Source organism: Chionomys nivalis, chromosome 19 (genome assembly GCF_950005125.1).
Source record: "Chionomys nivalis chromosome 19, mChiNiv1.1, whole genome shotgun sequence".
Classification (NCBI taxonomy): Eukaryota; Metazoa; Chordata; class Mammalia; order Rodentia; family Cricetidae; genus Chionomys; species Chionomys nivalis.
The window spans coordinates 44313537-44328737 of NC_080104.1; the positions used below are offsets into that span (position 1 = coordinate 44313537).

General features: G+C 40.6%; 2 protein-coding genes across 2 annotated transcripts in view; one reads left to right on the forward strand and one right to left on the reverse strand.

Moving 5' to 3' along the window:
* Positions 1-15201, forward strand: part of Ctnna3 (catenin alpha 3) — a 1259162-nt gene that overhangs the window by 360210 nt on the left and 883751 nt on the right. The gene's annotated exons all lie outside the window — the stretch shown is intronic.
* The window catches only part of Lrrtm3 (leucine rich repeat transmembrane neuronal 3), a 161314-nt gene that overhangs the window by 21865 nt on the left and 124248 nt on the right, over positions 1-15201 (reverse strand). The gene's annotated exons all lie outside the window — the stretch shown is intronic.

The window sequence follows — 15201 nt, forward strand, 5'->3', positions numbered from 1 at the left end:
AGGTTTCAGAAGCCATGGAGTAGAGGGATACGAGTCAACAGGATCAAGAATGGAGGTGAATGAGCAGAGAGTCTCAAGGATAATGGTTAAGATTCAGGATACATGTACGCCCTCCAAACAGGATGCATTTGAAGGCCAAGAGGCTTGAATTTCAGTATGAGTTTGTTATTAGACAACATAAAGACAAAGCAGTTTTGATAAAGTTGGTGGAGATATTTGGGAGGCAGGTTGTTCGGTTCTGGAGGTCAGAAGAAAGGTTTGTCAGAGCACTCAGAGCTGCCAGTAGGATGGTGTGTCAACAGACTCCCTTATCCCTATAGAGGGCCTTTCTACAGGCAAGTCAACCATTCCTTTAGAAATATTCTTCTAGTTTATGTTGTAATTTTGTTGTTGTTTTTCTCTCAGTGAAAATTTACCAGCCATATCCCCACTGCTGTATTTGGTTCCCCAGAATTTCATTCCATAAATACTGTTTTAATGCCCCATTTATCTTTTGTTGGAATGAAACAAGATTATTAAGCAAAAATCTGCATTCAGATTTTTGCCACACTCTTACAGTTTTTAACGTAAGACATTGCTATGTTCTCAAATGAAGCTGACTTATTTTCCATTTCCTTCTGTATTTCTGGAAATGATTCTTGCAGATTCAGCTATACATTTTATTCCCTACCCATGTCATTGTGAATGTGGCTCATGATGCTGGTCGGCTTTCCCACCTCCTCTGCCATAACCAGCTCAGTGACCTTGAGTAAGCCACTGCCTTTATTGGCTTCTGGTTACTAATAGTACAATCTTCTAGAATCATTCCAGCCTAGAGATCTGTGAAGAGAAAACTTGAACAAACTTAGGGATAAAGATGAGAGAGGGCTGTTGGAAAGTTTTAGCTCTTAGGAACTGGATCTCCTAAAATCATTGCGGATGCAATAAAGGGGACTTTATAAGATCTTTCTCTCATCTTTCTACTTACACTCAAAGCCCTAAATTGTAGCTAAACTGAAGATGGAGGTTAGTAATGTTCCCAGAAGCAATAAGCAGTGCTGAGTTCTACTGGAAAATTCTATCATTCTTTTTTAGAAAAGAGAGAGGTTTATATAAAAATGGAGAAAAAGGAAATTGCGTGTGCAGATGTAAAATGCCATCTGTGCTTCTGGATCTCCTCCACGTTCCACACCTTCAGTGAAAGAAACTGTTGATTGAAAGCTCAGATTTTGCTGGCTAGTGTGCTAAAGCTTCCTGTGCTGCTTATCGGGGATTTTAAAAATAGACGGCTCTGAGTGTGTGAGTTAATTTTTAGCCCCATTGTTGCAACCTCCTAACTCAGGAAGCGTGCCCCCCCCCCCCCGCCTAAGTGATTAATAATACTGAGAACTTACAAGGTGCCCGCAGCAGACAGGACCCTCTGCCTTAACTCTGCCTTAACTCAGGCTTCAGACTGTGAACCGCGTCCTTTGCCTCCTAGTGCAGCTTCTGCCTTTTTAATTCTTCGGACTGGAGTACAGCCCTGTGTGCTACTCAGAGTGACTCAACCATTGGCGGAACTGCAAACATGCAGCGCCATGAAGTTAGAGACACGGGATCCGCTTTGCACTTCTTTTCTCCTTCTTATCCTAACGGTGTCGGTGCCAGCTCGGCGCCCAGGCCCAGGTCCAGGTCCCCTCTGTTTTCTGTTGCCCCTCATGACAGAAGTAGAGCTACCTCCTGTCTTGACATAACTCTTCATCCTGATCTTATCTCTTAAAAAAATACTTGCTTTGATTTTCTACCTACTTTCTCTATTTTGGTGTAAAATGGGCTTTGGTGTGTTCTCTAATCTTAAATGTTCTGAGTATTTTATCTTTACATGTATCCAGTGAGCACTTTTCAGTGGTATTCATTTACAGGGAAATTCCTGGAAGAAAAAACAGTGGGCCTTGCTGTAGCCATTGTAACTGAGGGTGGATCGGAATGTCCAGATATCAATACACTCTCTCTCCCCCCACTCTTTTCCTCCCTCCTTCACTCTCCCTCCCTCCCTCCTCCCCTCCTTTCCTCTCTCTCTGCAACTTCAAGTAGCCACTCCAGGCTGCTGAATGTATTCCTAAGCACCTGATGAAAGAGGTTGAGAGCAGCACATTATTAGAATTAACATATCTAATTCTGACAGGGTTTGTAAGTAGCTTGATTCTTAAATGTGTGGCTTAAATTGATTCTGCAATGTATTTCTTGGGGTTGGCGAGATGGCTCAGCACTTAAGAGTACATACTGCTCTTGCAGAGGACTCAAGTTAGTTTTCTAGTTGTGTGCTGGGCAGCACATAACTGCCTGTGATTCCGCTTTGGGGGGATCTGAGTCCCTCTTCTGGTCTCTGCAGGCAACTGCATTCACATATACACACTCCATATAGACAGCCACACATAGATAAATAAATAAATGTGTGTGTGCTCTATTGTAAAATTTATAATAAATTCAATAAAATTAAAAGTCTAGCTGAAGAGCTACTGGTAATAGCTGGGAGAGAGAGAGAGTGAGAGAGAGAGAGAGAGAGAGAGAGAGAGAGAGAGAGAGAGAGAGTCAGTTTTCTTTAGGAGTGTGTCCCTGATAAATTTGCTATACCCCAGGAGAAGGCCACACACATAATTATATATGGGCAGAACATATTGGACTTGATAGGCTTATAAAACAAAACAAAATGAGAACACAAAAGTTGTATAGGTAGGGAAAGGGGGTGGTTCTGGGAAGAGTTTTGGGGGAGACAGATGAATATGTTGTTGTACACTCTTCGTACACCCCTCAGAGGTACAGAAACACGTGAGCATTTCTCTGAGTGCTTCTTAGGCAACACAACTTTATTCAAGGATATGTCCTCATCACCTGGAATGGTCCCTGTTACCCCCTCACTGCTCTTCTCGGCTGACCTGACTGAGCCAATCTGTAAGATCGGTGCTCCTCGAACAATTCCTCCAGTGTTCACTAAAAAGAACTTGAGGCATGGGGGTAGTGGTAGGCTGACGGTATCTACTACTCTGTTTCACATACACACACTCACATAAATGCATAGGTAGGTAGATAGGTAGATAGGTAGGTAGATAGAGAGATAGATAGATAGACAGACAGACAGACAGACAGACAGACAGACAGACAGACAGACAGATAGATAAGACTTCCCTGCTGAATGGGAAGATCCTGTTGCTTCACCCACAGACTCTTTTTCGGAGGGGCATCTATTTCAAGTTTGACCAAGTGGTGTTCTGGGTTGACTATGCCCACATTTCTTTCACCCTGCCTAAGGAGGCTTTAATTGCATCAGCCGGCATCTTGAAGGGCAAAAGAACATCCCCCTCCCCCAGAACTCTTCTGCGGCTGTCACTTCCCTGAGTGTCAGTTCTGTCTCCCCTGTCTGCTTTGTGGAGCTCAGAACTATGGAGAGACATGAGCAGGGAAAGGGAAACTGTTGCCATAGACAGCTTAAAGCTTGTTCTTCTTCCACCCTTGGGAAGTGTGGGGGAGCAGGAATGTGGGTCTTAACAATCCCCCATTTGGGTGCCCCTCCACCTCCAATTCACATACAATGTGTGTGCTGTTAGGATATTCTGATTACATTTGTATGTTAAGGGTTAAGAATGATTACTTGGCACTGTTTGTGCGAAATGATTGTATTTGAAACTTCCCCTCATCAACTTTACCTGATGCTTTTATGATGCAGGTTAACTCACGTAAAGACGTCCTGGGGTCACGCAAATGCTCTGAAGCCATCTGAGACTCAGGTTTTGAACAGACTCATCTCCCTTCACTGCGGTTAGCATTTTTCATGAGCTTATTTTCTCTTGGAAACTTTCATTCCACTCCTCTACAAACCCCAGACAGTTGTTTTCTCTTGTATTTTTTTTCACTCATGTGACTTTTAAAAGAACTCATCAAATCCTTTGCATTTTATTAACATCGATATGATTCTTGCTTTTCCTTCATCGGGTCTAACACAACTTCTGGGACATTTGTTCATATCTTCCTAAGAGGGGTGTCAGTAAGAAGACATTTGTGAGGCTGTCAGGATTTAACTGTGAAGAAGGAAGTTAGGATGAGATGCTCTTTACACTGGGACAGAAAAGGCTTAAGGAAGATAATTGTTCGAATAGTGAAAGACACATAATGAGGAAAAGATTTTAGCAATTTCTCCAGATTTCAAAGTCAGAATGCCAAACGGAAAGGACAGGGAAGTTGGTTTTGTTTCAATATAAAGAATTTAAAGAACAATTAGAGCCATTAAGATGTAAGAGCTCTTTTCATTTTCTGGTAGGTCACGGCAGGTCAGGTTTTCTGTTGCAGTACCCAGAACAACAAAGAAAAATTAGCTCTAGTTCTGAGAGCCATGGGTACAGCAAAGACTAAGTGAATTAAACTCTCCCAAATGGAAACCTTCTGAGGCATGCTGCAGATTCCTCTCACTTTTTCCTCAGGGCATTTGTGGGTGTTTTGTGTGGTCCAAGGATTGGACTTGCCTTAGGCTCAATGTATCTCCTGGGAGGCAGGAAAGCCAGCAAAATTTATCATGATTGTTCAGGGTTAAGATGGCAAACCAGAGACTGGAGATTTGAGGGCTCTAACACATAACTAGCTTTCTCTACTGGATATTGATTGTGTTCTGAGGCTGCATAGGAAGGTACAGGCCTGGTTCAATGCTTCGGCAAAGCCGTGTAAAAACCTCGGCAGAGTTTTGGTAGGAAACAAACTACATGACCTGACAGCAGAGCAAAGCAAAAAGAAAACTCAAAGGCAGGCTGAACTGTCTCTAAGAGTTTATAAAACTGCACAAGAGAGAGAGAGAGAGAGAGAGAGAGAGAGAGAGAGAGAGAGAGAGAGAGAGAGAGAGAGAGAGATCACCTTTCTTCTTTCCTCAGAACCCAGGAGATGAAGATGAACCAAGATTTCAATAAAGACTCAGGGATCATCATAGATTATAAATAGTTGCAAACAAGGCTCAGAGGCCACCCTAAAAATGGAACCTAGCCCCAGTCCTGCAGAGACCTTGGGCTTAACACAATGATCCTCTCCAGTGCCACACTGACAGGAGAATCCTATTCTGTTGGGAGATCCTTGCTGCTTCTGTGAAGTCTATTGTGTTATAAGAACCATTAGACAGACAAAAGGTAAAAGAAAGAGAATAAAGTAGGTGATGCAGATATGAAAGTCAACTAGCAAGAATTTTAAGGTATCTGTGATGAATTAACATGTTCAAGGAAACAGAAAACTGGTCAAAGACGATCGTCCTAAGTTTAGAAGCCATAGAAAACAGTTAGTTCGGTAGTTCTTGACCTGAATGAAGCTGGCGATTTGACGAAGTGCAGTGAGATTGGACACAGCAGAACATTGGGTTAGTGAACTGGAAATGCTAAAATTAAAGCATGGGGGAACAAAACATGAGATGATGTATAAAAGACATTGGGCTACGCGAAAAGTTTAAGAAGACATGAGAATAGAACTCCCCAAGAAGAGTCTAGAACACCCGATTTAAAGAGTTAAATCCAGGTAATTTCCAAAAGTTTAGAAAGGCATCAGACACTTAAAACAGAGCAGGATAAATACAGTGTGAACATTTGAAAGTAGGTCAAAGATAAGGAGCTCTTAATGGTGATCAGGGAAATGGGGGCTCACTCATTTCCAAGAGCAGAAATCCGAACGAGAATTGATTTTTACTGGGATGCAAGATGATGACTCATATTCTGAATGTTCAAAGAAACTAGCTGATCACTCTGCTGTCATGTAACCAGTGAATTTATGGTCTTCCACATGTAGAAATGGGGGCCCGTGTGAGGGCTTATTCGCAGGTAGTGCTTGCCATGTGAGCAGACCCGAGTTCAAATCCTAGAACTCATGTAAAAGCTGGGCATAGTGTTGTGCATCTGTGGTCCCAGGGCTCCTGTGACAAGATGGAATGTGGGGAGAGGAAAAGCCCTGGAACGTCATGGGACAGCTAGCCTTAGATGCAGTGGTAAATAGCAAAGAATTGACCCAGTTTCAAGGTGGTATACACACCTGTGCCCACTCACATGAATACACACACACACATACACCACACAATACACAACACACACATACACATAATACACATCTCTCTCACACACACCATACATATCTCAGTCACACATGTGTACACACACATGACATAGACACCCTACATACTACACACACTTATACACAAAAAAGAAAAAAAAATTATTTTAGAAGAATCATAGAAGTGAAAGATTGTCATTTCACTTTTGAAAGCTGGTTAAATATTATAATATTTATTTATATTACTTCTACTTGATGGTAAACTAGAGAAGATTTATAATGTTTATTATTTTAATTCTGACATGAAAGATTTTCAAAGTGAAGGAAAAAGAATAGGAGTTAGATTGATTAATATTTTATATGTGAGAAAAACATAGTTGGTGATTTTATTAGCAATTAAGGTTTTTAGGAGACCTGTAAAGGTTATGAATATAGATTTGATATTAAACTTCACAGTGAATGAAGTGTTTCATGTTTAGCTGAATTTATATATATATATATATGCGGTATTTGTACACACACATGCATGTCTGAGAACTGAATTCAGAGAATCATGATTCCTACAAAGGTGACTGAACTCCAGTGAACAGAAACCATTACTGGAGTTGAGAAAGTTGCAATCAGATTGTTCATCATTTCTGGGATGACTGAGAGAGCACACAGTCTTCTACAAACACTGAAGAATCTTATAGATCATCACACCTCTGAAATAAGAATAATTAGTAATAACAATTTATCAAAACATGGTAATTATAGTTAATAGTGACATTGTGATGGTATTATAGTTGATATTGACATTGTGATGGTATTATAGTTGATAGTGACATTGTGATGGTATTATAGTTGATATTGACATTGTGATGGTATTATAGTTGATAGTGACATTGTGATGGTAATTATAGTTGATAGTGACATTGTGATGGTATTATAGTTGATATTGACATTGTGATGGTATTATAGTTGATAGTGACATTGTGATGGTAATTATAGTTGATAGTGACATTGTGATGGTATTATAGTTGATATTGACATTGTGATGGTATTATAGTTGATAGTGACATTGTGATGGTAATTATAGTTGATAGTGACATTGGGATGGTATTATAGTTGATATTGACATTGTGATGGTATTAAAGTTGATATTGACATTGTGATGGTAATTATAGTTGATATTGACATTGTGATGGTATTATAGTTGATATTGACATTGTGATGGTATTAAAGTTGATATTGACATTGTGATGGTATTATAGTTGATATTGACATTGTGATGGTAATTATAGTTGATAGTGACATTGTGATGGTATTATTTTTTGAGTGGCAGTTTGTTCCAGGGGAAATTTCTTTTGACACTTAAGTTTTTTCTATTCCTATTTTGGTTAGGGTGCTACTACATTATATAAAAGACAAAGCCCAGATTTCATCGACTAAATGTAAGTTGTTCAGGATCTCATTCCTATAGCATTCTAATGATCCAGTATTAGCCTCTGTGATCACCAAGAGGTTTTCTAATTGGCCATGTGTGGATATACTTCCCTATAACTGTGGTGCAGCTTTCTTCTAGAATACTGATTGCTGCATTTAGCTCATGCATGCAGAAATGTTTTGGAGGACCTTCTCAGGAAGATGTCAGACCTGTGGCTAGAAATACCAAATATTATGTCTCTCATGTTAGAGTGTAGGCAAATGGCCATTTGTAATGGAAAAGAGACTAGAAAAACAGGCCTTCCATGAGGCCCAGAAAGATAATGAGCAACTTTGCTGAATAGCTAGCTAGCCCTTCAGTGTTTATTTCCTTTTAATCTGCCATAAAGTTGGAATAATCCATACCCTTACATAAATCATTGAGAAAATAATGTATGGTTTTATTGATTATACAACTTTATTGATTATAAAGCCATCTCATATTTTTTTTCTGTTTTGGTTTTTCAAGACAGGGTTTCTCTGTGGCTTTGGAGTCTGTCCTGGAACTAGCTCTTGTAGACCAGGTTGGCCTCGAACTCACAGAGATCTCCCTATCTCTGCATCCCGAGTGCTGGGATTAAAGGTGTGTGCCACCACCGCCCAGCTAAGCCATCTCATTCATAGGGTACTTTTTTTTTTTTTTTTTTTTTGGTTTTTCGAGACAGGGTTTCTCTGTGGTTTTGGAGCCTGTCCTGGAACTAGCTCTTGTAGACCAGGCTGGCCTCGAACTCACAGAGATCCGCCTGCCTCTGCCTCCCAAGTGCTGGGATTAAAGGTGTGTGCCACCATCGCCCGGCCTACTATTTTGTTTCTATCACAACCTTATACAGGCAGGAATTGCTAACCCCGAGTATTAGAAGATGTCTCAGAGACTCCTGTGAGTCACCAAGGCTAAAGAATGGTGTGTAGTCAACCTTGGGTTAGACACATGGCTCCCAGGACTCATCTGGTCCCCATGCTTCTCTGGTTGACAAGAGGGTGTAGTGATGCATCTTTCTGCATGGAACCATGGGGTCACAGCCACTGCTGTGCCTAGTGGAGTTGGCTCTTCCCCAACAGGCTTGATTGAAAAGCCTTTACCAGCAGGGATGAGGACTTCCCTGTAGCTGCCATGGATGAAGAGCTCCCAGCTTCCCTCTCTAGTCTTCTCATAACCTCTCCCCCAGACCACATATGGAGTTGCCAGGTCGAAAGGGTCAGCTGCATACTCAAACCTTATATCACCCCTCTGTGGAAGGGTGGGCATAAGCCTCCAACAATCTTAGTTGGGGTTATCTTTTACGAGGGGGCACAACTGAACTCTCCAAGAAGGTGTGGTGCTTGGCTCAGATGACAGTCACCCCAGACACCAAAACCTTCAGAAATGCATGCCCTCTGCCTTGTGGGGATAACCTTACTGACATGGACAGAAATTAAAAGCCAAACTGCCGACTAAGGGGACCAAGTCAAAATTGCTTCATTCTAATTAGGGATATTATATAGAGAATTACTATCAGAAAAACTCATGCGTATAATTGTACACAAAAATGCTGACTAATGCTTGAAGACAGGGAAATGATGTGAAAGTCAATGTGAGTGTAAATGTCCTCCAAGTCTTTACAAACAATTAATTCTGGATCTCATAAATTCATAGAATTTCCTTAGGCTCTGACAATTTCACTTATGTTTTAGTAGTAATGAATATGCTCTGCGTGCTGTTTTTGGCAGTTAAAGGGAGGAATAGCTGTAGAAAATTCGAACTAATGCATTAATATGTAGTGTGGCTTTGAACACAAAGCAGATACAGTACCACACTCTTTAGAGGACACAGGGCCAATTCAATTGAAACAATTGAAACACATGAAATTCTGATGTTGCAGAAGTCAGGATGCAAAAACATAAAGGAGATGTAATTATCCTACCCACAGAGGGAAGTGCTAACAGGCTAAAATGAGAACCCAAAGACAAAAAGAGACTATTAAACGGAAAGCTGAAAACTCATGCATTTCTCATCTTCCCGGGGTCTACCCCAGGGTTCATCCAGCTGTCTATGACATTTGGGGGTTTTAATGTATATGTGTGCAGAGTATAAAGATTGTATACAATATCAGATCCGTTTCCTTTAGAGGAGTTCAGGATTTTAGAATGATAGTGTGGTCTTTCTAGAATTTTCCATTTTAAAAATGCTTGGCGGGATTAAAAAACATTACAGATTGCTGAGGCCAGAGGAGTAGCAGGTGACAATTGAAATTCGAGGTGTGTCAGCCAACCAGGAGGAAACTCATGCATTCGATTTGGCAGGGCTCCCTGAGACCACAGACCCCGAAGTGTCTTTTGCTTTGACTGTACCTTTACCTGTTGGCTGCTGCTGTCTTTCTCTGGTATCTGGCATGGTGTGTGGGAAGATCCCTGCTGCCTGGAATGTAGTGTGTTTATATCATGGAAAGATTCTGTTCTACCAGGCAATTTTACCTGTGGATTATTACAAAGATGATTTTTTTCTTATGCTGTACTGTCTAATTGATAATAACAATGCTAGTTTAAATCAAGTTTTGATGATTAAACGTTATAAACAAAAGGAAGTGTCATACAGCTAGAACACATGAGTTGCTACTGAGGAGCCATATAGACTGTGGCTTAGGTTAATAATTAAAAAACAAAACAAAACAAAACAAAAATGGTTGGGTCCCAGTAGCCTGACTAGTTTACATTCTTTTAACCTTAATGTTGGGAAACGTCTTAACAGGTTTCAGAGTGAATCACAGATGAAACAAAGCTTTGAAAATAACTTAAAGTTAGACTAAGATGTTTTTGTCATATAGCTTTGAGGTAAAAAGCCTAAGAAGACAATCTAAAGTTTTAGAAAGACACATAGTTGAGTGAGGAATTCGTTAAGGTCAGGGAACAAGAACAAAACAGCCAAATTATCACGAGCTGACCCACTTGCTATGATTGGTTGATGACTAAAGGTGATGATTAATTCCTTGAACCCATTTCTGGGCTCAAACTCCTGATATATTGATGAGTGATATGTACCCTTAATATTTAAGTAGAGCTGGCTGATTTTCTTTTTCATACATAAAAGTTTAGGTTTGTGATTTTCTTAATATTTCTTTTCTTTACAGAAGCTTCTCGGTTTCAAGAGGTTCCATGTATTTATTGTTGCTCTCAGTGTCTGTGCTACTGGGGTTATATTTAGGAAGTGGTCTCTTGTGCCAATGCATTCAAGCATACTTCCCATTTTCTCTTCTGTGAGGTTCATTGTGGCTGGATTTATATTGAGGACTTTAATCCATTTGGATTTGAGTTTTGTGCATGGAGATAAATATGGATCTATTTGCATAAAGTAAAGGACACAGCCAATAAGATAAAAAGGCAGCCTACTGAGTGCGAAAAGATCTTCCCCAACCACACATCAGACTGAGGACTGATCTCCAAAATATATAAAGAACTCAAGAAAGTAAACATCAAAATATCAAATAATCCAATTAAAAAATGGGGTACAGAACTAAACAGAGAATTCTCAACAGAAGAATCTCAAATGGCTGAAAGACACTTAAGGAAATGTTTGACTTCCTTAGCCATCAGAGAAATGCAAATCAAAATGACTCTGAGATATTATCTTATACCAGTCAGAATGGCTAAGATCAAAACCACCAATGATTGCTTATTTTGGAGAGGATGTGGAGTAAGGAGAATACTCCTCCATTGCTGGTGGGAATGCAAACTTATACAACCACTTTGGAAATCAGTATGGTAATTTCTCAGAAAATTGGAAATCAAGACCCAGCAATACCACTCTTGGGCATATACCCAAAAGATGCACACTCATACCACAAGGACATTTGCTTAACTCTGTTCATAGCAGCATTATTTATGATATCCAGAACCTGGAAACAACCTAGATGCCCCTCAACTTAAGAATGATAAAGAAAATGTGGTACATTTACACAATGGAGTACTACTCAGCCGTAACAAAGAATGACATCTTGAAATTTGCATGCAAATGGGTAGAACTAGAAAACACCATCCTGAGTGAGGTAACCCAGACCCAGAAGGATGAATAGTATATACTCACTCGTAAGTGGGGGTATTAACCATAAAGCAAAAAATAATTAACCTATAGTCCACAACCCCAAAGAAGTTAGGTAACAAGGAGTACCCTAAGAGAAACATACATAGATCCCCCTGGGAAGGGGAAATAGACAAGGTCTCCTGAGAAAATTGGTAGTGTGGGTGGAGAAAGGAGGAAGGAGAGGAGGAGGGAAGAAGTGGGGGAGAAGAATTTGAAGGAATGGGATGCCCGAGATAGAGGAAGGACAGAGAAGAAGAACAAGGAAAGATTTACCTTGATCGAGGGAGTCATTATGGGGCTAGCAAGAAACCTGGCATTAGAGAAATTCCCAGGAATTCACAAGGATGACCCCAGGCATGACACTAAGCAATTGTAGAGAGGTTTTCTGAACTAGCCATGCTCTGTAGTCAGATGACTATCTTAAATGTCACCATAGAACCTTTATCCAGCAACTGATGGAAACAGATGCAGAGATCCACAGCACTGCACTGGATTGAGCTCCCAAAGTCCAGTCAAAGAGAGGGAGGAGTGAGAATTTGAGCAAAGGGGTCATGGTGGGGACACCCACTGAAACAGCTTACTTACCTGAGCTAATGGGAGCCCACCGACTCTAGCCTGACAATGGGGGAATAAACATAGGACCAAACTAGGCCCTCTAAATGTGGGGCAGACAGTGGGGTCACTGGCAGTGAGACCAGGATTTATCCCTACTGCTTGTACTGGCCTTTTGGAACCCATTCTCTTTGGAGGGATACCTTGCTCATCCTAGATATAGTGGGGAGGGTCTTGTTCCTGCCTCAAAGAACTGTGCTAGACTTTTGTGACTCCCCATGGGAAGCCTTCCCCTCTCTGAGGAGTAGATGGGAGGTGGAGAAGGGAAGGTAGAGGGAATGGGAGGAGGGGAGAGAGTGGAAACTGGGATTGGTATGTAAAATGAAAAAAGCTTTTTTTAAAAAATAAATTTTAAAAAGATTCCTTATAAGTAATAAAGTAATTGGCCCTTTCTTTAAAACTGCAAAATGCAGCCTGTCAGTAAAAGACCTGACTAAGAAGAATACCTTGCTCGCCTATACCATTAATCTATAATGAGTTGCTTGGGTATGAATGTATGTGGACTCTTGGGACAACTTGCTTTTCACCTGTAATATGCAAAATGTTTAATCATGTAAGGAATATTGAAACCATGCTAGGTTTTTTTTTTCTATTTGTTTTGTAGTCATAATCATTCACTTGGAGATAAGAATGTAACCACAATGTAATTGTGTATTTTCTGAAAGATTTTGCTGGGGTATATAACCTGTAAGGGAAAGCATAGAGATAGAGTTAGAGTTAAAATGGGTTAGAAGGAGAACAACAGGAATGAGAGAGTTAGAAGGAAAGCATCAAGAATGAGAGAATCAGGAGGGAAGCATAAAAAATAAAGGAGTTAGAAAGAAAACATTAAGAATAGGAAAATGAGGAAGAAAAAAGATAGAGTTAGAAGGAAAATGTCAAGAGAGACAGAAGGGACATTTCTGGATAGATATAAGAAGAGAGACTATGGATCATTAAAAGAAGGATAGAGAATAAAGAAGGAAACTATTAGGACAGAATGTGAGTGTCTTTAACCCTTACCCCATCATGGCTTCCCTTTGAGTCCTGTGCTGCTGGGGGCTGGTTTTCCAGGCAATGTTAAGGCCTAAACAACTCTTGATGGAATTTCTAGTGACACTGCCTGAACAAGATTTGACACAGTTGCATTCTGTACAAATTAGATGCCTGAATATTCTTGAGAAATTACTGGTCAGGGTGGAATTGTATACATTAGTGAAATCTCAAGGATGTCAGCTGTGAGGATTTCAGGATGGCTCCTTTTGTAGAACCCAGAATAGCTTTTTCTTGACTAGCTCTAATTCCTTGAGATTACAACTTTCCATGCCAAGACATTTATCGTCTTCTGCTTTCTTTCACTGGACTCTCAGTTTCCCGTAGCTCAGGCTGTTGTTCAGTCACATCATGCAATGACTGGGGAGAAAGGTTCTTTAGATTTAGACACGCGGTTTCACACCTGCTCTTCAAAGCACTTTCTTCTGCGCAGTGCTGCAAGTCTGAAGTCTGTCACTGGTGTTCTAGCTTTCTAACTACCGTCTGTGTAAATCTGTGTCCTTGTAAGTCTTCTTGATGGCCCGTTGATGGACACTTATTGGGCAAACTGTAGTGGCCATGGTTCCATTAGATAAATAGGAGCCGCTTTAATATTTCAAGGCGGAAGTAATTAACTTCAGGAAATGAGGTGCTTATGGAACGCTGGAAAGTCTAGACTGCGATTGGGAAAATCCCATTAACACCTGGAAGATGAGAGGCTGCAAAAACTGCAAGCAACTGCAGCTGATCTAAGTTAAACCTTGGCGTGAATTTGGTCGTTTTCAGAAAGCCTGAAGCCTGTGTGAATAGTGGACGCCCACACATTAGCCATTGTTAGGAAGAAAAATGGTGGCTTCTCTGTCTTCTTCTCTTTCCAGACCTCTTGCCAATGCTTCTCATTTCAACAAAGCAAGCCTAGTTCTTGCCAGTGAGGATTTCTAGGGGGTGCAGCTTCCATGCAATTTACAGGAAGGTATTATAGAGGAGTGGGGTAACTTTAAACTGATAATGTTACTTCAGAATGGTGAAATTCTATGACACTCGTCTGAACACTGCTTCCCCCGCCCCCCCTTGTTTAATAGTGAAGTCTGTATCTGCAGACCTCTTTGCGAAGAGTGGCTGGCCAATAAGAGAGCAGTAAGAATGGCCACTCATTCCCCAAAGTTCTGCTGTATATTTACCACGCTGGCGCATGAGTTACTCTGTCATTGATAGTTAGTGTCACCAATCTGACTTATTGCTTTGAGGAATAGTAGCACTAGTATGTTACTAGAAAAGAGAACACTACCAAATCTTCAATAAGTTATATTTTGCTACCAGTTATATGAAAAGTAAATAATACTTACTTTCACTGCCAGAGTGACTTTATGTTGCTTAATCTCTCTAGACTTCCTTATTTACAGAATGAGACGAGCAGCCCCCCCCCCCCATCTCACACATCTCATGCAATCAGATGAAATAATGCACGTCAGGGTTGCCTATTAGTACATTGTCCTCTTCCCTTCGTATCTGTTCTCCGATGTTCTTTCTGAGGGTTGGATATGATTTGAAGGAAGGGGAAAACTGTGTGGGTTGGTACTTCCTTTGATTACATTTGTTCAGAACAGTGTGTATGCATCCCTGTATTTTCTAGCTTCTGGCACCAATTCCTTAAAATATTGCATACATCTCAATGGTACTGAATGATGAACAGCAAGTCATCTTCTATAACCTCATGCACATAGCTGTTCCTTCCCTCTCACGCACATAGCTGTCAATGAAGAATTTGTTTTGTATCCTTTCTAACTAAAGGCTGGGCAAGCATGCTCAAAAATGCACAGGTCACACAACTCTTGAGGTATTATTTCTCCCACACCAGCACTGTTAGGGTTGTGAAGGCAGGCAGGTAACAGAAAACTAGATTTTATGGAAAGCTCCTGTCTCTTTGAAACATTGATACAGCTTAAAAACCAGGTGGTTGTTTTGGTATAAGGCCTTTGTTTTCTTCTGTTTTGATAGTGAAGCTAAGGGACGATAGGGTTAGAATCTCTTTA